The sequence below is a fragment of the Vombatus ursinus genome, unplaced genomic scaffold (assembly GCF_900497805.2).
Source record: "Vombatus ursinus unplaced genomic scaffold, bare-nosed wombat genome assembly UNPS02014841.1, whole genome shotgun sequence".
NCBI lineage: Eukaryota > Metazoa > Chordata > Mammalia > Diprotodontia > Vombatidae > Vombatus > Vombatus ursinus.
Genome location: NW_020954619.1, coordinates 47257618 through 47284836, shown reverse-complemented (window position 1 = coordinate 47284836; position 27219 = coordinate 47257618). Strand labels below are relative to the sequence as shown.

Sequence of the window (27219 nt, the reverse complement as noted above, 5' to 3'; positions counted from 1 at the left end):
AGCCCTCCTGCAGCTTCTGCCCTGGCTCCTGGTCTGGGCTCAAGGGCAATGTTGTCTGGCTTCCATTCCCCTGCACAATTTGGCATCACTGAGGTCTGTTTGAGATGCTACCCCCAGGAATTGGTTCTGGGAAGTAACAAAAGTACTTGATTTTCCTTTTAGTGGCTTGGCTATACAGTCTCTCTCTTTTGTTTCTGGTCAACTCCTTGACTCTCTTTGTTTTCTCCCTGCATCTTATCGTCCCCCCTACCCCCATTACCATTAGCCTAGTGTTGGCTTTCAGCATTTCAGAGCTTCCTTATTTTGACTCCCTGCTTCCAGAACCTTTCCCCCTTCTGTTCCGTCCTCTACCTTTGTTGCCAGAATATCATTTCTAGATTCTTCTCCCTCCATACTGGGTGATCCTGGGTAAGTGACTTCACATCTCCCAGCCTCAGTTTCCCCATCTGTAGAATGGGGGAAATAATAACATCTAATATTCACAGAATGGTGGGAGAATCAAGTGAGATACTATCCGTAAATCCCACTTCCAATGGCTCCCTATGGCCTATGAGATCAAGTCCCAGATCTCTTAACTTGGCATTCAAGAAGGGAATAAGCATGTATATAGCACTTCTAAGTGCCAGACACTGTGCTAAGTGCTTTACAAATATTATCTCATTTGATCCTCTGCAAGATAGGTGCTATTCTTACATAACTTATATCAAATTGCTTACTGTCTTAGGGATGAGGGAGGGAGAAAATTTGGAACTCGAAATTTTATTTTAAAATGAATGTTAACATTGTTTTGTTTTGTTTTTCAAGAAAATATAGGTGCTATGATTATCCCTATTTTACAGTAAAGGAAACTGAGGCAAGCAGAGATTTAGTGACTTGCCCAGGGTCACATAGCTAGTAAGTGTCTGAAGCAGGGTTTGAACTCAGGTCTTTCAGTCTCTGGATCCATTGTAACACCATCTAGATACCTCTACATGGAGAATGGATAGGGAGAAGGATTAAAAAACTATTACAGTAGTACTGGTGAGATGTGATAAGGGCCATTTCAGTACAGAAATGATGCTTTCTTTGCCTAGGCTATAGCATATAATTTTGGACTATGCAGTATTTAGATGCATTCATAATTTTGGTAAACAACCTGTATTATATAACACGATAGAGGAAGAAAAACAAATCTGGTGAATTGCTTACCGAGTTGAATGTTTCTTAACTACCAGTCACCATATCTCTCAGGATTATTTTTGCTTTTGCTTTTTATTTGCTAGATCTAATGATGCTTACCTCTGAAGTTCATCCTAAGGGGCAACATGGCCTTGTAGACAGAGGCCCGGACTTAGAGTCAGGATGACCCAGATTCGAATTTTGCTTCTGACACTTGACTGTGTGATCCTAGACAGGTCACTTAACCTCTCTTAATTTCACTTGCCTCATTTGTAAACTCTCACAGGGCTGTTGGGAGGGTCAAAAGGAGACATGTCAAACATGCCTGGGTGCGCATTTAGGGTTAGGGCTCATGGGGCCTAGGACACTCCTAAAGTATATCTCAAAGCCGATTAAGATGTTATGGGGAAATATTTAACAAAATAAATAAAAATACAATAAATCAGAGCTAATACTGCATTTTAAAATTAAGGCAAGGAGGAAGGAAGGAAAGAACTTACCAAGTGTCAGGCACCGTACTAGGCCCTTTGCAAATATTATCTCATTTGATCCTTATAATAACCATGGGAGGTAGGTGCTATCATTATTCTTATGTTACAGTTTAGGAAACTGAGGCAGACAGAGGTAAAATGATTTGTCCAGGGTCACACAGCTAGTAAAGATTCTGAGGTTAGATTTGAATTCAGATCTTCCTGGCTCCAGGGTCAGTGGTCTATCTACTGTGCCACTTAGCTGCAAACTAGTTTTATAATTTATGGATGACCCATCCTCCTCTCCTTCTCTTTCCTCCTCCTCATTGCCAGCATTATATGAAAAATATTGTATAATTTGTTATATGTTCATTTACTTATACATTTGCTATTTATATATCTATAAATGGATATTTATTTGTGTGTGTACACATTAATGGTAATAATGTAATAGTATTAAAATAATATCACCTAGCTACCTAGAGTGTGACCAAGTTTACTTAACCTATCCAAACACTCTTCCAGCAACACCAACATTACTCTAGTTCCAAGTATTTTTCACACTTAGACTAAGGCCTGCTTGACTGATACTTACTCTTACCTCATTAAGATATCAAGGCATCTTATTACTTTAAATAGTGTATGGTGACTTAATTGAGTAAATCAATCAATCTAACCCTTATACATACAAAACAAATGGTTCAAACTACCATAGCAAGGAAGACAGGCAGTGACAAACTGAGAATAAAACATTCGGAAGTAAACTTGAGTTCTCTCTCCCCATCCAAAAAGTAGAATTAAAGTTGAAGTAAAGCCACATTTAATTAATAAGTGCTAATCACTGAGACTTCCTCAAATTACCTACCTCAAGGATAACTTGGAAGTCATTAGAGCAATAACTCTAATAAGAGTAATTAATCAATATGAAGGATACAAATAAATATGGGAGGACCTATAAATGTCATACAGAGCATAAAAAGAAAGGATCATATACACAGTGACTATAAATACAAATGTATAGGAGACTTAATGGTGGCAAAATCCAGTAATACACACAGAAGAAAATAAGATAATGTTATTATTTTATTAAAGTGAGTGTACACTTTCCTTCTAACATATTGTCAATAGTTTGGAGTTTTTATTTTATTTGAAGGTTATCTTGATGGATTTTGATATTTTAAATAAAAAGTACTGATTAAAAGAGTTTCCACATAAATTTGAAGAGTTAGAGTAGTGAACCTGTCTGGAATTTTTATTTTTCTTCCTGTGGAAAGAGGTTTCACTGATATTGGCTTAATTTGTTGGCTCTTTGTGCTAGTCTACAGAAGAGAACTAACAATCTTTGGATTTCTCAGCTTTCTTCCTGCCTTTCTTCCAAAATGATTCTTCAAAATTCAGGTAAGTGGAAGACGGGTGTGAGCTTCCTGGTCCCCTCAGCTGCTAGTGTTCTCCCATCCCAGAGAGAAAGGATCTGGATTTTGTATTCCACTATTACCATGAGATATCTGGAGAATGAGGGTCTAATGGGAAAGAAGATCCCTGCCTAACGTTTCCCTTCTGAGGTGACTTCAAATCCAAAGATGGCACTATGCAAATAAAGGACTTTAGGACCCTCATGGAAAGTGGTACTCACTGGAGAAGAAGAGGGAAAAAAATTGTTATCAAACTGTTTATAGGCTATTGTGAATCCTGATTTTTTTTTGGGGGGGATGTGTGAATAAAGGCCAGCTGATATCCAATAAATACTTTACCTCCTTGAAATGCTTATAGGAGATCTCAGGACCCTGTTACTCACATCTGTGAAATCATGGACTTGCACAATATTCAAGCTATAGTCAACCTTCCCAGAGTAAATTCCAGATGGGAGAAATAAAAATCAAAAGGAGTTAATGATTTGAGGGATAGCCCATAACATCAAAACTGGTTCATGTAGACCTATGGTGAAATGATCATGAAAGCTCAAGGTTCTGAGCCACAGATTACATACATTTTTTTTTAAACTGCTCTGATCCCACCAGTGTGAGGAGCTCCTGGTGAGGGAACTCCCTCTGCCATTGCTAAATGGTACCTACTTGGCAACTTAAATTTTAGAGAGCTGCCCGGGACACTGAAAAGTTAAGTGATTTGCCCGGTATTACACAGCCAATATGTGTCAGAGATCAGCCATGTGTGAATCGAGGTCTTCCTGACAGCAAACCCAGGTCTCTATTCACTTCACCTAGTACCATTCAACAAGACAAACTACTGTAAACAAACAACATCCTTTCAAAAAAAGAAAAAAAAGAAGAAATGCTGTCTCAAATCTACTTCATGAAACTAAAACTAAAGCCTAGTTCTGCTATGCATTACTTGTGTAACATTGGTAAAGTTCTCTAGAGTTCCATTTCCTCATTTGTCAGTCAATAAAAGAGGGTATGGAAGAGATACGCATTTATATAGCTTATAAATATTATCTCATTTGATTCTTAAAACAACCCTTTGACAGCGACAGTATTGTGTCTGAAGTGTCTGAAGCCTAACTTGAACTCAGGTCTTCCTGATTCTAGGCCAAGTACTCTATTTACTGTACCACTAGCTGCCTCCATAAACATTTAAGTGCCTACTACGTGCCAGGCACTGTACTAATGTTGTAAAATGAGGGGATGTGACATAACGACCTCTGAGTTCCCTTTCAGCTTTAAATCTATGACTCTATGATCAGGAAATTACATACCTACTATCTTGAGCTAATGTATAGCCACGAAAGACAAAGAAATGAAAAGAACTTTTGAGCTCATTAGAATCTTTGAGAAAGTGACCCATTCAAAGTCACACATGACAGATCCAAGACTAAGAACCTTTGCTCTGTCTCAAAATGGGCTTCAGAGTATCAAAAACTCTTCCTTTCCAAGCATGAGAATTGTAGTGGTTTTCTGATGTGGCTAAATCCTAAAGAACCTTGAAGACCATAGCAGATTATAATTTTCCAGCCAAATGACAACACAGTAAAATGTATTTTTCTTTTTCAAGGAACTTACATAAAAAAGAAATAGGTAATAGGCTACTTCCCCACTGCATCATATCTCCTGCTGGAAATACCCTTTACTTCTTTTCTACTACAACACATTGCCTTCTTCCAAAAAAAAAAAAAATTTTTTTTTAAACAAACATCAGTTTAATCCAAGAAGGGTAAGGGAAACTCTATCTAGGCAAATGGGAAGGAAGAAGATTAAGAAATTGTCACCTCAATTGAGAATTACAAAGATATGATAAGAGTATCAAAGTGAATTAAGTTATTGTTAAAAAAGAGATTATAATAATGATATCTGTCACAGAAGAAAGGATCAAGGTTTAAGCATATCTTTTAAATCTATAAGTTTTTAAAATTCAGGAACTTTTTAAAATTGTCTCTTATTTTTATTTCCTGAGCTGTTTTTAGGATTACATTTACCTTTAAGCACACAAAAGTGCTAAAAAAAAAAAAAAAAAAGAAAAAGAAAAAAGAAAGAAAGAAAAATTAAATAACTGGTGACAGAGAACTTGGGTCTCTCTAATGAAAAAGGAAAATCACACACAAAAAATCTTGAATTGGCCAAGATGACTGCATCTAATCCTATTGTCATGTCCTGCTTAGCAACCCAGGAGCAGTCAGGTATGGGAAAGAAAGAAAAAAAAAAAAACAAAACCCAGCTGAAGGTCAGAGCAGCAATAGGTTATAGGAACAAAGAAGGATCAAATATAAAATCTGCTGTTTGGCTTTTAAAGCCCTTCATAACCTGGCCCTTTCTTACCTGTCCAGTGTTTTTATACCTTACTCTCTTCTACATACTCTGTCATTCAGGAACACTGGCCTCTTTGTTGTTCCCCACACAAGACAAGCCTGCCTCCCATCTCTGGGCCTTTTCACTGGCTGTCCCCCCATGCTCTTCCTCCTCTTCTCCACCTCCTGGCTTTTCTGGCTTCCTCCAAGTCACAACTAAAATGCCCCCTTCTCCAAGAAGCCTTTCCTAGTTCCCCTTAATGTGAGTAATGCCTTCCTTCTGAGATTATCTCCAATTATCCAGGACATAGCTTGTTTGGACATAGTTGTTGCTTATGGTCTCCCTATTAGATTGTGAGCTCCTTGAGGGCAGAAGCTATTTGTGCTTTTGTTTGTTTACCCTGAAGTTAAGCACTGTGCCTGACACAAAGCAGACACTTAACAAATCCTTGTTGACTACACCATTAAGAGAAGTAATATGACAATGGAAAGAGCCACTCAACTTGGAGAGACCTGGCTTCACATCTTGTCTCTGACTTAGCTGGGAGACCACAAGCAAATTGCCTAACTTCTCTGCTCTTCATCTGTAAAACTAAGATAATAATATCTAATGGTACCTGTAAGCACAGGGTTACTGGGAAGATCAAATAAATAAAGTGCTTTATAAACACTTACCCCACACAAATGTCAGGGAACAAAGATCAATGTGAGTAGATCAAGGGGAGAAATCCAACCACAGTCTCACAAAAATTAAAGAAATACAAATTGAAACAAGCATATGGTCTTACTATACACCTATTAATCTAGGGTGAAAATAAGCCAAAATGAAACCAACGTTGGCTGGACCACCAGGGAGAAAAGGAATGCCTGAATTTCTAGAGACACTGAAAATTGGTCCATTTTTTCCTGGAGAAAAATCTAACAATAACAAGAGTTATAAAAGCTGTTCACGCCCTTTGATCCAGTAATCCCCTTCCTGGAGACATCCCCAAGGAAATAACCTAAAAGAACATAAGAATTAAACGGTATAACAATGGCCAGTGCAGCATTATTTGTAATAGTGAAAAACTGGAAATAACCCAATATGCTGTAACAGGGAAATGGCTAAAACTACAGCATAATGCTATGATGGTATAATTTGCAGGTACCAAAAATGACAATTAGGTGGTTATGTCAATACATGAAAATGGTTTTATAAAATAATCCTATTAAATTAAATTACTGTGCCAAGAAGAACAAAAAGGTTAAGATTCGGGGGTGGAGGTGGGATGGGGTGGAGTAGGGGTACTAATACAAACAGTGTTATGTGCCTTTATATTATACTTATCTTAAGGATGCAGTAGAAAGGATTTGAGTTCAAGTTCTGGCTGTGTTCTTCATAGCTAGATGATTAAATAAGTCATTTTACTTTTGAGGCTCAGATTGTATCTGTGAAATGGGGACAATTATATTTGCAGTAATCTACTGCACTAGATTGTAGTGTGGATCAAATGAAACAGTGGATGTGAAAGTGCTTTGCAAGAAAGCAAAATACAAATGTAGAGTATGATCACATTCCCTGAACTTAGCTCGAAGAAAAACAAGTGAAGGCAAAGAGATTTAACATGGCTGCACTTCAACAGGGCATAACTTTACTTCTTACATTTTTATTTGCACAAAAAGAAAAAAAAAAACCAAACACTATCATGCCTAACACTATTTGCCCCAGAGGGCACAGACCTAGGAACCAACCGTGCAAGCTACAAGGCAGCAAACTGAGTGAGATGTAAGGGGCTTCCTAATAAACAGAGCTGCCTATGAAGCAACAGGTTCCCCCTCACAGGACGTTTTCCATCCAAGGATGAAATGACCCTTCTGATTTTGGGGATTTTGCCATCTCCAGTTCAAATAAATCTAGGTTGTTTGTCTTTCAGATTGTACCTGAAGTATTTTCTTGGCATATCTACAGTGTAAGGGAATCTGTACCCCTATCAACTTCATTCAGTTTCTTGTAGTAAAGACTGCCTGATGTCTGTTGTCAGTCAGTAAACATTTATTGAGCGCCTACTATGTACCAGACACTGTGCTAAGAGCTAGGGATACCAAAAAAATTTTTTAAAAAGGCAGACTGTCTTTGCACTCAAGAAGTTCACAATCTAATGGGAGAAACAACACGAAAACAAATATGTCCAAACAATCTATATACAGGATAAAAAGGAAACAAGAGAAGAAGGCACTAGAATTAAGAGTAGTTGGGGAAGAACTTCTTGTAGAAAATAGGATTTTATAGGCTTATCCTATTTTTTTTCTTAAATATTCCTTTTGAAAAATGGTATTTTCTCATAATGTCTGGAGTCCTTTAAGGCAGTATGTATATTAAAAATGTTTTGGGATGGAGAAGAAACAGCCTTCGTTTCACTGTGGCACTCAAATTTACATTTTAAATCCATGCTCTTAAGTTCATAATACAGATCCTTACAGGGGAGTTGCTGTGGGGAAAGCAGTCAACTCAATTCAAAGAGTTTCTTAACCTGGAGTCTGTGAATGTGTGCGTATGTGCGTGTGTGTGTGTGTGTGCGTGTGTGTTTTGATAATTGTATTTCCATATAATTGGCTTTGTTTGTTTATATATTTTATTTTTTTTAATTTTGTTTTATGCTTTTAAAAATATTCTAAGAAAGGTACACAGGCTTCACTAGACTGCCAAAGGAGTCCACAACACAAAAATGATCTAAAGGAAAAGTTGGTGAACTCCATTCCCATGCTTCCAGAGAAGTTATATCTACATTATGAAAATAAAGACTTTAAACAGTCAGACTTTTAAGAAGTATGAATGGTACAGTAGAAAGGGCAGTGAATAGGTAGTCAGAAGACTTGGGTCCTCTGTCACTTACTACTTGGGTGTCCTTGCCCAAATCATTTAACCTAATTTCTTTGGAGCCCATGTTTCTCATCTGTAAAATAAGTGGATTAGATAGCTTTCAAGGTCCTTTCTAGTTCTAAACGTCATGATTTGTAACTCAATGATTATACCCCATCTAAAGGGCTGCCTTCAATATCTCATTCAGCTGCAGATCTGACCCTGGGTTCTTAAAAACATGGAAAGATTCCAGCTTCTTATGTTATTAGAGAAAGTTCTAGAAGGTCTGACTAAGTAGGAAAGGCTATGAGCAATGGTCCAGAAATGAACTATATGTCTATCATTCAAAAACCACCTAAGTTTGAGGAGGCACATCATTAGGGTGGCTTCATGATGACAAATTTTTTAGGCATAGCAACTCTCAAAAACCATTTGAGTGGAGGACTCTATCTCCTATTGGTTCAATAACCATCAAATACCATCTCCGTGTGTATGATTCCAAAGTCATTTATCTAGACCCAACCTCTCTCATGCACTCATCTCATACTACCAATTGCCTATTGGAAATCTTAAACTCATCATGTCCAAAACAGAACGCAAGACAGGTAGATTGTGCACTGGCTCTGAAGTCAGGAGGACGTGAATTCAAAATCAGCCTCAGACATTTACTAGCTGTGTGATCTTGATCAAGTCACTTAACCCAGACTGCCTCAAAAAACAAGCCTCCTTCCCCCCAAAATAACAAAAACAAACAAAAAACAAACCCAGAACTCATTATTTTTCTCCCAAAACCTTCCCTCTTCCCAACTTCTCTATTATTGTTGAGGGAACCACCATCTTTCCAAGTCATCCAGGTTTACAGCAACCTAGGTGTTATCCTTGACACACTCTCATATCCTCTGTCCTTATATCCAATCAGATGCCAAACCTGTCATTCCTACTTTTCTAACATCTCTCCTATCACCCCTTCTCATCTCTAACACTGCTGCCATCTTAATTCAGGTCCTCATCACCTCACCACCTCACACTTACACTACTGCAGTAGCCTCTGCTCAGTTGCCAGTGGTATTCCTAAAATGCAAAGTAACCATGCTACATACTTATCAATGTAAAAAAAAAACCAAAAACCCAGTGGTGCCCTATTACCTCTGGGATCAAATGTAATATGTTCCCTTGATAATTAGAGTCCTTTACAACCTGTTCCCTAACTACCTTTCCAGTTTTCTCACACTACTCATCCACATTCTCTCCAATCCAGCTAAACTGCCCTCTCATACATTTCATCTTCTTACTCCACTGCCTAATCTCTGACTGTACCTGATACCTGGAATGCTCTCCCTCTTCACCTCTATTTCCTAGCTTATCTGATGTCCTTCAAGTCTTGGCTTATATCCTACCTTCTGCAAGAATCCTCCCAGAACTCCCAGCCTTACCAGCAGCACTTTCTTTGGGATTCCCTCCCAGTTATACTGTATATATCTTACATGTACATAGTTCCCTGTTACAATGTGAGCTCCTTGGGGGTAGGAGCCATGTTTTTGCCTTTCTTTTTACGCCCATCACTTAGCATAACTCTTGGATTAAGTAGACTTTTTTAAATGCTTGTTGACTGACTGATTGATCATGATTACCATTAGTGAAGGGAGTAGCTTTCTGATGAAATTATAATTCCTTGGAGTATTTGCAGCAGACATAATAGCAACAATTTTTAGTAAGAAAATTAAGTTGTTGGTATGAAATTATTTCTTCTACATATTATGCCTTTTATTCCTATTAATACATTTTCAGCACCCATACTTTAAACCATTGGTCTTTGTTCCTCTTTCTGATTCCTCAGGGAGGTTACATAAGCAGAGACATGTCAGTGTGGTACTGGTGATCAAAGCCTAGTATAATGGAAAGCAGACTGGACTGAGGAGACCTGGAGCACGGTCCCAGATGGTCCACTAATTTAGTTGTGTGACTTTAGGAAAGTCATTTCATGTTCCTGGGTCTCTCTTCCCCCATCTGTAAAACAGTGAAGTTGGGCTTGCTGACAACCAAGGTCCCAAACAGCTCTAAAAAAATTCCATGATTCCAAGTAAAGTTCATATAGTTTTAGAACTGTAGTAGGCTTGAAGTCTTAACTCTTGATTGTCACTAAGGAACTACCCTTTAACCCTGGAGAAATACCTTGAAGTTCCACTGACATCAATGCCAAATAAGAACTAGAGACCTCCTCCCCTAGTCTCAGAAATGGATGACAGAAACATGAAAAGTTGGACAGTAAGACATGGTGGGGCACAGTCTGAATTACTTTTTTCCTTTTTAATTAAAAAAACTTGTTGGTTCGGGGCAAGGTGGGGAGGGATCTTGCTTAATGAAGGCCTCCTCTACTCTTCTCCAATGTTTAGGGAAAAACCAAATTTCACTTTCTCTAGCCCCAGCTGCTACAAAGCCCAATGTCTCTGCTTTCTGCTATATTTAATTCTATAAGCTTGATTAGTCTATATTAGTTGAGAAAGCTGCTCTTAATTTTCTTTTCAGCAGCTTTCTGGGAGGTATCCTAGCTTAGGGACACAAGCAAATGAAATTAAAATGACTTGTAGATCTCTATCATCTAACATTATGTGCATTATTCCCACATCAGTAAAGAAAGTCCAGGTTCCTTGTGTATTTAATTTGTCTTTTTTCTTTAGGATTTGTTCCCTAAGGGCCATAGTCAAGTATATGAAAAAGGAAAGGCATGAGTATATTTGATAATGGTTTATACATAAGCTTACATATGCTTAGACTATGCAAATTTATTCCAAAGAAACCTTCAAGGGAAACATTAAATCATTGCTATTTTTAGTCTTGTGATTTCTTGATCTTCTATATCTCTATTCCTATTCTATAGCCACCACAACCGACCCCATTTCTTGACCTCAGAAATGAAAAAAGAGGGAGACCTACAAGCAAAGAGAAAGTGTTAACAAGTAGTAGTGAAAAAATACCAGGCAACTTTTTCTGCCTCCAAACCTCCCCTCCCCAAAAGGCACAATAATTTGGAGAACAATAGTGCACTGTAGGCATCAGCAACTTACAGATGTATTCAGGAGATGAATTTCAATGTTAGGAGGGCAAAATGACCAAGTAGAGCAAGTTATTCCAGCATCCTCCCTCTGTATACCTCATTCCTTCCATACCTAATGCCTTGTGCTGCACTGTCTGTGCAAAGCTTTCACTGAGCACATTGTCATCAGACCTGACCTGCCCAGCCCTGGTAGTTACAAATGCTCCAAATTTGTTCCTTTTCCAATCCTCAAACTAAAACTTAGCTAGATATAGAAGGAAATCTGATTAAAGTAATTACCAAAATCCCCACAGGCTTCACTTAAGAAAGAATCTGGTCAACTCATGGGAAATTCTTATTGGCTGAACAAGAGGGGATACACATACTCTATGGGCATACATTTAGTAAAGGTGATGCAAAGAATACTCTTTGCCACCTCTGGACTGTTCTTGCATTCCTCCAAAGAGGAGTAACCCCACTTTTGAAAGAATGATAATCACTGTAAAGCTGATGACCTGCCTTACTAGGTGCCAAAGGGAAGTAAAGACTGGCAGAAGTGACAATGACTCATTATAAGAGTGTTTGTTGAAATGAATTTAAGAATCTAAAACCTTAAAAAGTCACTAGTAAGAAAATTAAAAGGCAATTAGTTTGAGGTCTGTTTTTCAAAGATGACTTTACTCCCCACCCTCCCACCCCCAAAAAGCTTGCCCGTCCACAAGCATTTATTAAATTACTACTACATACCAGGCACTTTGCTACGAGTTAGGGATACAATGAAAGACTATCTATCCTTAGGAAATACATACTCATTAAGGAAAGAGTTAATAGGCTAATTTTTAAGAGCAGAAAAAGAGAGGGAGATTAGGTCACTATGGAGCAGGAAGGGAAAAAGACTTAGCCAGTATATGGAGAGGAAATGACATTTTTCACAGGGCAGGGAACATGTTAAAAACTGCTTGAAGGCAAGATTCCAGAAAAGATCAACTCCTGACTCACCCTCTCACAGTGGAAACCTAGCCTAGTCTCTGGTTGGCATAACCAGCTTAGTCCTAATCCCTTCCCTTTGGCAGGGAAAGTCCTGTCTTGTCATGCAGTCATTTTGGGAACAGACAGGAAGCCGCCTCCAGAAGGCAGCAAGGAGAGGTGGAGAAGAGACTGAGAACAGGATATGGACTGAGACAGGAGGGAGTAGGGAGGAATGGAGAGAAAGTCAGGAGAAGGGAATAGAGCGCATAATACAGAGTAAAAGCTGTTGGGAGAAGGCAGGGAGTGATGAGCACAGAGGCAAAGTAAAGCCCTGTGCAGACTGAACTAAGAACTTCAAGGGTCAATAAAAACTGTTTATTTTCAGCATTTGGGAACATGACTGATTATCCCAAAGGAAAATGTTTCAGATCCTTAGCATTTATTTTCTTATTCTGTTTGTTTTCATTAAGAAAAAAAAAAAAAACTCAACAAAAAGTTAAGAGCTGGTAAGACAGGGGAAAATATTTATTAGGCCACCACAACTAAGGGGCAGTTAGACAGTTAAATCCATCCACATGCTGGAAGGCTGCCTGGACTGATTTATTCCTCTTGCCTGAATATCCTGAGACAGCTTCTGCTATCTACTAATAAAACACCTCTACCTGCAGACAATGGTTAGACACTGGACTAGTAAGATGCAAGCACATTCTCCCACTGGGAAACAGAAAGGCTTCATCCCAGAATTCTACTGGAAGCTCCGCAATGAGTCAGTTTAGAAGACCTCTGTACGGTGTGACAAGAGGCAAACTAAACACATATGCACACAATGCGGAAAAAACAAAAATCGAAGTAATTGCCTTCCCCCTTGCTGAGAGAAAGTGTGGTAAAAGAAAAAAGTGCTGGACCTTTGAATTGGGAAAGACTTGTGTTTGAACTCCCCCTTCAGACACCTAATAGCTATGCCACCATAGGCAATGTAAGGGAAGACTTCGTTGGTGCTTAAAGTCTTTTGCACAATCTGGCTCCAACCTATATTTTCAAACTTATTTTGCACTTGCTGTCCTTCATCTAATCTAAATTTCAGCTGAACTGGGTTACTTGTTATTCCCTGAACTTGACAATCCATCTACCACCTCTACGTCTTTTCGAAGGCTGTCTCCCATGCCAGGAATGCCATGACTCTTAAAACTCCAACTTGCTTCAAGGATCAACTCAGGTATCACTGCCAAAGGAAGCCTTTCTTGAATCCCGAGTTGTTACTGCTAGTGGCTCTGTCCTATTACCTAGCACTTACTTACTGTGTAAACAAAGTGGTTTCTTAGGAAATTGTAACCACCTTGAAAGCAGATTACTTTTCAATTTCCTTTTCTACTACCAGCACCAAACACAGTACCTTGTTCACAGCAAGTACTTAGTAAATGCTTACTAAAGAAATAAAACTATATTTCAAAACTTGATCTTAAAAGAATGCCAAACAAGGAATGGTGAGAGAAAGACCAAGGCATGCTACAGGAAGGGACTTCTTGAAAGAAAAGGATTTGATTAGGTAGTGATATCAGGGAAGCATATTGCAGGCATGAAGGGTGATACTGTAAATAAATGTATGAAGGCAAGAGAAAGGTAGGACAAGATCAGGAAACAGGAGTCCATTTTGGCTGGAAGATGGAGTAGATTATAAATGGAGTAGAGTGAAACAAAGAAGTAAAGACAAGTTGGAGTCAAAATGGAGGGGGCCTCAAATGCTGGGCTAAAGACTTTGCACTTTATTCGATGGCAATGGGGAGCAAGTGAATAACTGTGAGCAGGAGAGTAACACGATCAGATTTATGCAACAAGCATTTGATCATGATTTGTTTTAATTGAGCCTCACTGGGTATGAAGCAGCTGGCAAAGGGGAAGGAGGAGGAGGGAAGCAGATGGTGTATCGTGGCTTAGTGTGATCCTACTCCCTTGGGGATTTAGTGAAGAAAAAAGGACTGGTTTTAAAGGGTGCAAACTTCAGCCTCCCCTAGCTCAACTTAACCCACTTGGGTCAATACAGTCATGCCAAGTTCACCCTGGAATCTTTCCATCTAATTCCTATCCCTGTCCATTCCAGGAGGAGATGAAAGAGGAAAAAAGAAAGGGACATTCATAACTACCAAGGATATCCTGAGCTTCAAGGACAGGAACAAAAAAAAATAATAATAATAAGAGAGAGAGAGAGAGAAGAGAGTTCTGGGTAGACCTAGTAAAAGGAAATAGTATTTATAAATTTTGCACTGTGGGGTTTTCTAAAATCCTCCCCCACTTCTTGCTACCCTCTTCTTGGAATGAGAAAGCCTTTTTTCATATTATTATTATTATTATTATTTTTGTTATTGTTATAGTCACAACTCATTTATCCTGTACCACCAGAGAATGAAGACTAAGATGGATATGAATTTTTCAATTAACTAAAATGAATTCCTTTAAGCACTAACTTTACATTATATTTTAATGGAAATCTTTCGACAATATATATTTTTTCTTTCTTGAACAGAGGCTACTTTCAATTTTAAAAAAGTTTTTAAAAATTTAAGTCATTTAAAAAATAAAATATCAATAATTATTCTGAGCAGTGATATCCTCAGGAGTTAATAAAATATATAAATCTATTTTCATCCCCATACTAAAGGGCCCCAGATTAGTAGACTTCTCAATTCAACAAGTAATTCCAAGCAACAGGTATAGAAATACAAAAATTACACAGCTGTTGACCTCAGAGAGTTTACATTCTGATAGAAGGAAACAACACACACAGATAAGCAAATATGTAACAAATTCAAAACAAATGATAAGTAGTTTTAGGCGGCGTATGAATACTAATAAATAGGGAAATCAAAAAAGATCTTTTGTAAGAGATGACTTTTAAGTTAAGCTTTGAGGGTATCTAGGTGATCTCAGGGGCAGAAATGAGAATGGAATACATTTTAATTATCTAATGAATAAACATTTATTTAGCCTACTGTGTGCCAGACACTGTGCTAAGCACTAGGAATACAAAGAAAGGTAAAAGTAGTCCTTGAGGAGTTCACAATCTAATAAGGTAAGACAATACATACAAATACATACAAAAGAAGCTAAAAGGGAAGGGGAGGGGGGAGTGCAGCCAAGTAGGAAACTAAGATTCACCTCCAGGATCAAATACAAAATTTTCTGGCTTATTAAGTCCTTCACAACTTGACTCCTTCCCACCTTTCCAATTTTCTTACTTTTTATTCCTCTCTATACTTTCTACAATCCAGCCACATTGGCCTTCTGGATGGATGCTCCTTCCCACTCTGCCTTTTCGCTGGCTATCCCCACCATGCTTGGAATGCTTTCCCTTCTCACCTCTATCTCCTGGCCCCCCAGGCTTCTAATCCCACCTTCTGCAGGAAGTCTTTCATGGTCCAGTCTCCCTGTCTTCCAACCCCCCACTTCTAATGCCTTCCTTCTGAGATTATCTTCCATATAATGTTGTATGTGTCCTATATGTACATTTTTTGCATGTTGTCTCCCCCATTAGAACATGCACTCCTTGAGTAGGACCATGTTTTTGCCTTTCTTCGTACCCCCAAGGGCTTAGCACAGTGTCTGGCACATACTGAGAACTTAATACCTAATGACTAATGGTTGTTCAAGTCTATTTTCCTTATATCCTGGTTCTCAAATCTTCGAGGCAAAGTTACAGGGCAAATGAACTCTGGGTAAACAAGGTATTTTGTACTACTATTTATCATCTTGGCCACACTATCACTACATATTTTCTAAACACAAAAGATCCATTTGTTCACTAGTCCAATTACATATAGATACACGAGTTGATTGAAAATTTGACTAACTTCTTGGAGACATCAAGACCTTGTTTCCATCAACATGGATTCCCTGTCCAACAACACAGATGAGGAAATCAAAAGAAGGAAGTTAATAGAGAAACATTGCCAAAGAAGATGGCTTTGAATTCATTATATACTTTTTTTTAAAGTACACTGGATGAGACAAATTAGCAGTTTCACTTGTAATTCTTTTTTTCTGTTCTACTTCATACACAGAATATTCTCTCTCATTTTGTGTGTTAAATTCAGAATTTAAAAAAAAAAGTTAAAAAGAAAAAAACAGACCAGCCAGGCTGTAGAAGGTAAGGGATTTCAAGAGTTGCTAATGCTAAAATGAAACAAAACAAAACAAAAACCCCCAAAAAACTCTTCCTGGCCAATTTGGTGTCTCTCTCTGAATTTAACTAGACTGTTCCTTGGATGACAGAGAATTCAAAGGTCTTCCAACTTAGAAGTGCCTTGCTGGAATAACCGTGAGAATGCAGGATGACCTCCTACAATGGTGAGGCATCAGAGCAGGGTTATAAGGAATAAATCAAATACAAAGCAAATACACCACCCATAGCACCAAATTTTTTTTAAGGTCCAGAGAAGTAGCTACACTAGATGTTCCAACTCCTTAAAACTAACTGCTCAGTCTGAGAAAACCTTGTGAAAACTCAGCTGGCCAATGTGAGACTTTAATTGCTCCGTGACTTCACTTATAAGAGTACTTTCTCTATTAGTACAAATCATAACCCAGCCACATCTCCCAATCCTGTGCAATTCTTTCCCACATTTTTACATCAACCCACCACAAAAGATCTACCAAACTAACTGGAGGGCCCCTCCTAGTTATATTAACATTTTATGGAAGTACACCAATGTAGCACCAAGGCTGTCCATTTAAACTATTTCTTGCTCTAACTCAAGGATTCTTAACTCTGAGGTCCATGATTTAAAAAAAAAACCACACACACACACATATATACACATATACATGCATATATGACACATGTATGTATAACATATTTTAAGATATATGTGTATATGTATACATAAACACACACACTGATATATTACAATACAATTGGTTTCTTTTGCAATCCCAGGTACTTTATTTTATGCATTTTAAAACATTACTCTGGAAAAAAAGGCCAACAGAGAACATAACACAAAGCAAATTAAGAATCCTTCCTGTGGCTACTTTACCAACCCTCCTCTTCTCCCCAAACTTCTAGACCCTGATAATATGTTTCTCACTACTTCCTGCACACAGACACTATTAGTAATAATATGCCGTAGGTTCATATCCCATCATGTATCTTCTGAGTCATTTGAAATTAGAATTTTTTTGAAATGATGGTGTTCCAAAACTTACAGTCATATGGCATTACTGGGAGAATAGTGATATTAAAATGATGAAAAGGTCAATAAAAAAGAGATAAATTTAGAGGTCTGCAGATTCTCTTTAACTTTTCTGCAATGATGATCTATTCAAACCCCAGTAATGCCTGTGCTATGATCCCAAAGAGACCATCTTCTAATCTCTTATCTACCAGTTCTTTTTTATTTGTGTTCCATTTCTCTTCAACATTCTCTGATAAAAGGCATTCACTACTTGAGAGTTTTTATTCTTCTGATGCATTTCCTCCTGAACAAAACATCTTTTTAAAAAATTTATCCCTTTTCTTTCTGTCACAACTCCAAGTGATTCTTTTCTTAACCTTACTGTATCTACCAAGTTTTTAAAAAAAAAATGTACACAATATGATTCCTCAGCTCATATATTCACATTACTCCCTTCAAATATTATTAAGATAGTTTATTTAGAGGGTCAGGAAATATAGATGGTTTCTCAGCACTAAGATAAGTTATTCTGAATTGCAGTTTTGGAGTTTTTTTAATGCTGGAATGAAAATCAGATCAATCTTTCTAATTTTGCCCTAAAAAAACTTACAAAATTTTCCATTACTCCTTTTTAAATAAATTCCTTTGGACCCATCTATTAGCTTCTTTAGTTATAAGGCCCCCTCCTCAAGGGCCAAGTCTCAAAATCCTAAACTCTACATACAATTATCATTTCTATAGAGTGATCTCTCTGCCCATTCAGTCCTAGTAACTTTTTTCTTATAGCTATATGAACAATTTTATATATTTTGGGACCCTGAATTCTCTCCTTCATTTGCTTACAACATTTCCTAGAAGGATAATATTCTTTAATTTACTAGTCTAACTTCAATATCAATGTTATCAGTAGGTCTTGAGAACATTGTAGGACATAAAGAAAACCGACTAAAGGAATTCCTTGAACTGCTAACAATTTGAGGAGAAAAAAAAAACTACATGGAAAGGAAAATATCAACGATTCTGGCACACAATCCTAATTTCTAAAGTTTCCTCACAAGTTATCTCAGGTCCAATTTTTGACCTGGCTGCTACTAATAAGCTCTCCTCTATGGCTGTCCAAAAGTACCATTCAGACATAGTGCTGTACCTTGAATTATTCTTCCAAACTGACAAAATGGGATATCAGAAAAGAAGAAAAGTGCTCTAGGGGTCCAGAGGAGGGAGGGAATGTAATTCTGCCTGACTGGGGACAGAATCCACCATTCATTCAAATATGGAACACCACCAATCAATTACTATTTTATTAAGTGGCTACTACATGTAAAGCACTGAGACACCAAGATGAAAAAGAAAGTCCCTGCCCTCAAAGTGCTTACATTCTATAAGGTAAAGCTATATGTATAAACACACACACACACACACACACACACCACACACACACACACACACACAGAATATCATTCTAGATATGTCAAACTAGCACATGGATAACATTAGAATTCCTGTTTGACAAACAAGGGCAGCCTGAGGCAGATAGTAAAAGTACAAGACCATAGGTAACATATGTAACTGTATGTAATGCAAAAATACCTTCAAAGGTCACTGAAGCACATATATGCTATATAAAGAGCTATAGCTCTTTGCCCCAACAATAAATGTACCCCAAACAACTGTGCCTTTGTCCTAGTAGTTTCTGTCAATGTATCCTGGATCCTAATCCTCTGTTTCACATTGTACACAACTAGCACTGTTTCCTTTCCTATGAATTACATAGGTTTGTGACAACTATTAGTTGCTGGGCCCTCCATGTTTTTTAACTTACTTTCAGATTCACAGTTGGGTTCTGAATGTTTGTTGTTATTGTTCAGTCATTTGAGTCATATCTGACTCTTCATGACCCCACTTTGGGATTTTCTTGGCAAAGATACTGAAGTGGTTGCCATTTCCTTCTACAACTCATTTTATAGATGAGGAAACTGAGGCTTAAGGGTTAAGTGACTTGCCCAGGGTCACACAACTAGTAAGTATCTGAGGCTGGGTTTGAATTCAGGTCTTCCTGACTCCAGGTTCAGTGCTCTATTCCAGTAACACCTGTCTAGATGCTTAGGGTTGTTAAAAGTCTGACCTCTACAAGAAGCAGATCTCTACATAAATACTGAGGAAAAAAACAGTAAAAGGTAAGAATGGGAATGATATTTTGTGGCAGCATATTATAAAGGAAGAAACACTGAATTTTGAGACAAAAGCACCTACGTTTGAAAACCAACTCCACTCTTTCAAAAGGTGGGGAAAAAACTATGGAAAAATCTGTTCTGAACCTACAACTCAAACAAGAAGAAACCTGCTTCAGGAGTGTAAATAAATAATGGAAATCTTTGAGAGAAGTAACTACTCCATTTTAGAATCAGTGACAAAGAATAAGGCCAGGAACAGTCACCATGTACCCTAGAGTTGGGGAGAGTAGATTTCAAAAGATTCAGAGAAAGGGTAAGTAAGAATCCATGGACTATGGATAACTATATGAGAAGTCAACTGAGGAGGGATGGGAAACTCTCAAAAATTAAAAAAAAAAAATTATGATACAAAAGAAGAATGGGAGTTGCCTGAAGAGACTCATCTGGATACACTGGGAAGTCATCAACCAATCTGAATTTCCATAAGGTAGGTAAAAGAGTAGGACAGTCTTAGAAGGATAGGATTTGAAGTACTGAAGTTCAGAATGAGTTGAGGCTAGAAAGGAAAGCTGTGTATGACAAAAAGAGGCTTTTAAAAGCTATGCTGGGGAAAGAGGCTCAAAGAAAGGATGGGACTACTGCTTTGGGGTGGATGGGACAGTGATAACAGGTAACAAAAATAGGACCCTTATTTTGCTTCTATTTTCTTCCCAGTGAGAGTGATCTTTGGACTAGAAAGGTCAAAACAAAAAAAAATCAATAATGGGGAGTCAATGCCCAAGATAAGCTGGGAAACTCTGAGACAAGACCAAGTTGTTCTTGATAAGGGTAAGTCACCAGGCCAAGATGATATCTAGTGCTTGGGCCTGAAAGGCTAGAAAATGGCAAATGATCCAATTTTTTAAAGAAAATGGAATACGCAAACTACAATTCCGCAAGCTTGATTTCAATTCCTGGGAAAATTCTGTAACATCTTAAGAAAAGGTGACTGCAAGATACCAACATGACTTTATCAAGAACAAGTCAACCCAGACTAGCCTTATGCTTTTATTAGGAAGGTCAACTAGAAGGTCAAGGAAATGCTAGATATTGTGAAATTAAAGGAACTACGGATGTTTTCACCAGAAGAAAATTCAGGAGGGTTCAGGATAGCTGCCTCCATGTTTCTGAAGGATTCTCATCTGAATGAAGGATTTGATAACTTCTGCTTGGCCTCAGGGAGGAAGGTAGGTGGCTCAATGGATACAGCACTGAGCCTGGAGTCAGGAAGACCTAAGTTCAAATCCAGCCTCAGACACTTACTGGCTGTGTGACCCAGGACAAGTCACTTAATCTCTGTTGCCTTAATCCACTAAAGTAGGAAATGGCAAACCACTCCAGGATCTTTGCCAACAAAACTGCATGGACCTTAGTGTCCATGGGGTTACAAAGAGGCAGACACAACTGAACGACAAGAGGCTTGGTCCCAGAGGGCAGAATCACAGCCAGGAGTAGAAATTCCAGAGAGGCAGACTTAGGCTTGGTGTAAGCCAAAAAAAAAAAATTCTTAATAATTAGAGCTATCCTTCCCGATAACCAGTCATCAGGAATGCTGTAAAGAGAACTCTTATTCAGGCAGGGATTGTACATGTAGGTGTTATAAGGTCCCTTCCAACTCAGATTCTATGATTCTGTGATATCTATGCCATTTAAATATTTCTGATCCTGTTTCCTCATCTATATGATCCCTCAGGTCCCTTTCTACCTTCATATTTATGTCCTCATCAAAGAAGAGTTTCTGGAGATAAGTTTGGAGACAATGTTTTCAGGAAAGAGAAGTATATGAATCAGCTGAATTCCAGGGAAAGGCGGAGAACATACAAAACAGGAGGAGAGGAGAGATTCTTCAAATTTAAAAGCTAAAGGAAAATCACAAACTACCCCATTCAGTGGCTTTCTAAGGCAAAAAGAATTGAGAGCAGCCAGAAAGGCACAAGGTAATATATTCCATGAGAACAACATCTTATTTAGCAGGCAAATTGCTAAACTGATAGATACTAAGTGTTGAAGACCATCTGAGACTCGCAAGCATCTGTTAATTCAGAACCATTCCTAGATGACTGTCCACTTTGACAAAGGGCAAATAAGTTTCCCTAATTGAGGGAGCAAAGAGTTCACTCTTATCAAGCTTTCCAGATGCTCCTCTCTTTGCCTACCAACATCACTTGTCCTCTGTGCCATGGAACTCATGAATAGACTGATGTCAGGCCCGAAGACTCTTGAACAAAATTCACTAGATGATTCATCAGCACCAGCTGATACAGTGGCTTCTACCCCACTGTGCACAATCCATTAACTTCCTGGTGACACACCTCCACTTCACACTGAGGACCTATTATGAGTTGCTCCATTAGGATGTGGAGATAAGGACTAACAGTACTAAGGATAGACAAAGGGGAAAAGCTACTGTGTTCAAAGGACAAGCAGTTTGGAAAACCTCCCTTGCTTTATTGTCTCACTGAGCTGCTGAGTGGGACCTTTTACAGGCCTACTTTTACTCTGGGTCTAGGATGAATAATTACACATAGCTCTGCATGACTTTAAACCAACAGATGGATTTTTCCTTACAGTTACTTCAGTCTCTAAAGCCTGTAATTCAGTGATTTTGGTCACTGAAAAGTTATGCACAAATGGAATTTGGGTAAATTAATCTATTTAAAAGGATCCCTGAGTTGGCTCTTTTGGTCAAATTAATCACTCAGTGAACATTTATTAAGCACCAACTATGGGTCAGGCACAAGCATACAGGCTAAAGATAGAAATATGAAAAACAGTGGTACTCCTAGGGTGTTCACATTTTAATATAATATTATAGAATATAATAACTTAATATAAGGGGAGACAAATATATACAGAAGAAATAAAGAATAAAGACAAATAAATACAATGCAATTAACTACAGGATAGTATTCAAAGAAAAAAATTTATCTTTTAACTTGAATCAACTTCTCGGTGGAGGGGTGATGTGCAACTGTATAAAGTGTGTTGGAGGACCAAGGTTTATATCTATACATGTGTGTGGCCCAGTGACACTGGGAGGATAATTTACTCTGAGTTTCAGTTTCCTGAACCAGTGGAATCAAAGTCATACCAAAAAGAAGCCACTAAATAAAGATCCTTGCTGGCTGTATACTGATGCAGAAAATCACATATTAATATTATCTATGTTCTACTATATTTTTATTTACTTTGTTAAATATTTCCCACTTACATGTTAATCTGGGTTCAGACTGCAGATTGATTTGACACCTCTGTCCTGAAACAAAGGCGCTGGTTCTACCAGATTGATGTCTATGGTTCCTTCCAGCTCTAAATCCTAGGAATCTATTAGTTTTGTCAGTTTCAACAGTTCCATGTTGAGTTTAGCTCATGAGTCATATATTAATGTAAGCATATGGGTATAACTCCTCACAGAATGTTTGCAAAACTTGTTGTGTGAAGTTGTTACACTCATTCTAACAAGATAACAAAAAGTATGATAAAAAGGGGTTTTTTGGGGGGAGGGGAGGCATTCGTTTTTTGCAATTTAGTGAGTATGTTAGAATTTGCATGGAATTTATACTATTAAAGAAGAGAGGGCTCCATATACATGCACATGAACATTACTTACAATTCTTAACCAATTAAACACTTATTGCAAACTAAAAAGTAAAACTCAGGCTAAGGTCATCAAAGATTACAAAATTACCCAAGTTTCTCCATGTTGCTCCCCTGTAAGGAACATAGAACATTGCAACAGTATTTAATAATTAACTTACTGAAACTAGTACAAAACTGGGTCTTCAAGTTCTCAAGTTTTCAACTCACAAAGAAAACCAAATATCTTCACTGTTCATCTTATTGATCTATATTTAAATACACTACTAATATTATTTTAAAGCTTCAAAACATTGAAACAATTTTAATCATAATACTAGCTGACATTTATACAAGGTGTTCCAAAAAGCTGAATGTAGTTTTAAGCTATTTAACTGCATGGGACCCGTGACTTCATCAGGGAGGTGATCTGCCAAAGGTCATCCAGACTGTAAACTGCAGTAAGATTTGAAACCTGGTCCTCTAATTCTAAAGTCAGTGTTCTAAAGTCACTGTACTGCACTACTAAGAGTCTGAATAGATAATGCAAGTGCTTCATTTAGCCATCAAAATCATCAAAATTTGCTTTCTCCACACCTTGCCTTGCAAGCCCAAAGTGGTGAGAAACTTCCCTATCAAAAGAAAAAAAAAAAGGCAGTGAGAAGAGAAAGAGAAGTTGATGTAAGAAAACAAAAACACAGAAACCAAAAGTTCTCCTGTCTCTGGGACATGCTCTGGGCTCCAGATGAAGGCTTCATAGGATCACAGATTCAGAGCTGGAAATGACCTTAAAGGCCATCGAATACAACCTTATTTTACAGATGAGGAAACTGAGGGCCACATAGTTAAAAAAAAAAAAACTTGCCCAAAGGTCACACTGTTAACAAGTGTCTGATGCAAGATTTGAATTCAAGTCTTGATGGCTCTGACGGCAACACTCTCTCCGCTATTATCTAGCTAGCCTTTATGTTTGCAGACCTCTAGCTTCTTCTATAAGAGGCTACCACCCAATACACAATTCCACCAGGAAGAGTGAGCTTTCAAAGAAGGAAACCTGTCACAACCATCCCCAGGCTCACCTGAGGATATCAAGAGAGGGATCACATCTAGGTGGCAAGGATTTACAATCAATGATGATCAAGCTAGTCAGAGCCCCCATAAATGCTGTGCTTGAAATCTGATTTTTGAAGCATCTTGAGTGCTTTAAAGTTGGAGTGATCTTAGCCTGAAACACTCTCTCCTGCATCTGAACTCCCACAGTATATAACATCAGCCTCACAAGGTCATTAAGAAGATCCAATGGAATAACACACGTAAAGCAAGCAGTGCCCACTGCCATGGTTAACCTGTTTACTACCTGAGAGGCAAAACTTTTAAGAACATAGCCCCAAGAATAACTGGATTTGCCATTTATAAACGGGGCTGGGGCCGCAGCTATACCCAGCCTAAACCCCCTTTGCTCTGTCCCTTGGGGCTGGTATTCAAGGGCCTCTGAGGAGGGTGCTGAAGTGGACAGCTATAACTCAGATGACACCACTGCCCTGGGCACCCTGAACTTTGACCTTCTCTATGACAAGGCAACCTGCTCTCTCCACTGCAGTATCCTCAGGGCTAAGGGCCTCCAGCCCATGGACTTCTATGGCCTGGCTGATCCCTCTATGTCAAACTAAGCCTCCTGCCAGGGGCAAGGACAACAAGCTGAAGACCAAGACTCAGAAAAACACTGTGTGGAATGAAGACTTAACATTCTAGGGGATTCCCGATGAGGACATCACCCAACGTGCTCAGGATATGTTTGTGACGAGGACAAGCTAAGTCACAAGGAGTTCACTGGGGAGACCTGGGTACCACTTTGCCATCTTAAACCTTCCCAGAAGAAGCACTTCAACATCTGTCTACAGGGAAAGGTCCCATTGGCATCACTCTCCTCTATGACAGCTGTCCTGAGGGGTATTTCCTGTTATCTGAAAGAGCTGGAGAGAGAGCAGAGCAGGGCCCAGGCCTGCTGGAGGAATCGGGCCGAATCCTGGCTCACCTACAGCTCTCAGCATCAGGGGCTGCTTGTGGGTATTATTCGATGTGCCCATCTCGCCCATGGATGTTACAGCTACTCAGGCCCTTCTGTCAAGACGTGCCTGAGGCCAGATATTGAGAAGAAATTAAAGCACAAAATGTCAGTGAAGAAGAAAACTCTGAATCCTGAATTTAATGAGGAATTCTTCTATGAGATGAAGCACCTGGCTCTGGCCATGAAGGCCTTGAGGGCACCATCAGGGACTATGACACTGACAAATCTAATGACTTCATTGGTCTCTCAATTCACAGGGAGAGACCCTGAAGCACTGGGGAGACTGTCTTCTGACCTTGGAACATTGGCATACCCTGACCAGTGAACTGCCCCCTGCTGCTGCCTCCTTCTTGGCCCAAGACCCAACAAAGATCTCAGCCAACCAGCCCCATGGACACAGGCTACCTCCTAACAAAGGAAGCAAGAGAACATGGGAAACCAGGGGCTTCAACTGGGTGGCTTCCCCCTTCACTCTTGGAAAGTGAAGAGGGTAGAAGGGGTGGGAAGAAGGAAACCAAGCTCTCTATCATCTCACTGGGCTCAGCAACGGGCAGAAAAGTCCATCTGTTCCAGACCAGGGAAGGAAAGTGAACTTAATACCCAGATTGCTTTTCAGAAGGAGGTCCTTAAGAAGCTTAGCAAAGTGGGAGGAAAGAGGGAGCAAGGAAGAGCCTCTTCTTGTGGGGATGGGGGGAACCACAGGGTCATGTGATTGTTACTCAACTCCACACAAGTGTATTGCACATTTACAGGGGGATGGGTGTGGGAGAAGCTTCTCTCTCTCCACCCCAACACTTCTTGTCTTATTTTGTGAGATTCACTTTGTTACTGTAGGGATATCTTTAAAAACGCATATTAAAAAATATATGTCTGTCCATGAACTCTCAAAACATCTCCTTCACCTCATATGAAGTACTCCTCCAGAGCACAAAGTTCTCACTTTACTATCACCTAAAGGAAATCCTTTGGACTCTCATCCAAGAAGAACCTTCCCTTCTCCTCAATAGGACAATTCTCAGCACAAAGTATTTACAGATGTACTTTGATCACGTAACAGTATATATACCTAGGCTGACACTGTATACCCAAAGGTTCAATACCTACCACTGCTTCACTAGGCCCTCATTAAGAAAGTCTGTCAAAGAACCGTTAGGCCAATGCAGAGTTAATGTTTTATGTGCGTGATGGTTCCCATGGCAACCATTCTGCTACATTGATATATCAATAAAATATCTTCCAGAGTTGAAGACTTACACAACAAAAGATATATGTAGAATGGAGAAGGATGAATATTGAGCACATCTATGAATATGCTGAGCTAATAATATTTAGGCTTTAAAGTGTAGGGAATTTTTGTTTCGCTTTTTACTTACTCTTTACTTACGTCTGTGTCTGACGTTCTGGAAATTCTGTGAGGTCACACCATGAAAACGTGATCCATGAGGAATGAGAAGTTTTCTAGTTTCCCCTATACTTTTACTTTAGCTCAATTCCTCCCCCAAAAATCACTCCCATAGATGGATCTCCCTCTCTGCCTGAACCCTGGGGTTCACTCTCATTTCTTTCCCAGTATGGTGAGGTAGCTAATGTTTGGATTAAAAAAAAAAATCAATGTAATAAAAAACAGAAACATCAAAAAACCTTGCAGAGTGTCTAAGACAGCAACAGATCAAACCCCTCCACGGACTAGGGGCTTTCCTGAAGTCAGCTCTATATCCTGCACATAGTAAACACTGTTTGCTGAATGAACTGAGTGGCCAGTCAGTAGACCTGAATGTCATATTTACCACAGAATTACCAGAGAGAAAGGTAGTATGGCCTAGAAGATGGAAATCTGGCCTCCAAGTCAGGAAGAGCTGGATTCTAGTTTCATGGCTGTATGACCAAATGCAAGTCATGTAACCTCTCAGTGCCCCAGGCAACTCTCTAAAACTGTTACTGAATAATGATCAATCTGGATTGATGGAAGTAGTTTTCTAGATGAG

At 38.8% G+C, this 27219-nt stretch overlaps 1 pseudogene; it reads left to right on the top strand.

The window, feature by feature from the left end:
- The first annotated feature begins 5204 nt into the window (after positions 1-5204).
- LOC114026654 lies at positions 5205-25719 on the top strand (annotated as a pseudogene).
- Positions 25720-27219: the final 1500 nt, after the last annotated feature.